Source organism: Chrysochloris asiatica, unplaced genomic scaffold, assembly GCF_000296735.1.
Source record: "Chrysochloris asiatica unplaced genomic scaffold, ChrAsi1.0 scaffold00200, whole genome shotgun sequence".
In the NCBI taxonomy this organism is placed as follows: Eukaryota; Metazoa; Chordata; class Mammalia; order Afrosoricida; family Chrysochloridae; genus Chrysochloris; species Chrysochloris asiatica.
Window position 1 is genome coordinate 5,271,289 of NW_006408718.1, and position 1,450 is coordinate 5,272,738.

The window sequence follows — 1,450 nt, forward strand, 5'->3', positions numbered from 1 at the left end:
AGGGATCAGTTGCTGGAGAAGGATATCATGTTTGAAAAAGTAGAGGATCAGAGAAAAAGAGGAAGACCACCAATGAGATAGATTAGCACAGTGGTGGCAGTGATGGGCTCAGGCATAGCAATGATTGTGAGGTTGGTCAAGTACCAGACTGTGTTTCATTCTATTGTGCATAGGATCGCTTTCAATAAGTACCGACTCAATGGCTCCTAACAGCAACAACAACATATATTAGGCATCAGACTTTGAAACAAAATCTCAGTTAATTAATTTTTTTAAATTACTAGATTCTTTGGAATTACAAAAAGGACACAAGTTCAGCATCTCACATTACAATAATTTCCTCAGTAGATTCCCTGATATTTTCTTAGTACATTAACCTCTTCCTCTCCCAAAACTGATGAATAAACTTGGAATCCTTATCTAAGTATCCTTTGGAAATTTTTCTCTTTTTGATCATCAACCACCCTGAGTAACAGATAATTAGTGACTATATCAGTATACTAATTTTTAAGTGTGCAGAATTGAATAAAACATTTAACCATGATGATAGAAATTAAGTTACACTTTATGTAAATTTTAGTGGTTTATAGAGTTCACATATTTGTATAGGCTATTTGTTTCATTTTGTTGATATCTGAAATGCCCACCATTTTATTAAAGCCTTTGTGTAAGGTTGTGTTCCATTAAAGAAAGAAATAGATGAAGACTTTCAAAATATCTCCTCAGCATAAACAGTTTTACTCTTAAATATTTATTATCATTTTATAATTAAAAAGCAGGATTATAGTAGTACTCTGGTAGTATAATGGTTATGAGTCAGTCTGCTAACCTCAAGGTCAGCAGTTCAAAACTACCAGTTATTCCGTGTGAGAAAGATGAGGCTTTCTGCTCTGGTAAAGATTTTCAGCCTCTGAAATCCTATACAGGGTCATTAAACATTAAGAATAACCTGCCTCTTCTTCTTAATTGTCTTAATCTGGAGGCTCCATTGAAACCTATCCACTACAGTGACCTAGTTGATATTTAAAATATGGTGGCATAGAATCTAGCATCACGGCAGTATGTAAGCCAAGTATGACAGACTGACATGATTGATGGAGGAAGCAACCTGAGCTTTAAAACTGCATGGCAGAATGGAAGAATACAACTGGCATCACAAGTGAATCCCCATGGCACATGGCATCATGATAGATGAACAATTGACTTGATTTTCACCTTTTGATTAATTTATTGCTGCTTTACCCTTTAAGGAACAAGTATCTTAGCGCTTCTATGTACCTATCATCTCCCCAGCAGGTACCCCTGTCCTATACATTGTGTTTGCTCATTTATCATCTTGTGACTGCTGCTCAAGTTTCCCTTATTCTTGAGTACTCAGAAATTTTTCTGATAAACATAATTGTTTGGAATGAAATCCTCTTTTAGACACATCATTTTAAGGGTTTTTTTT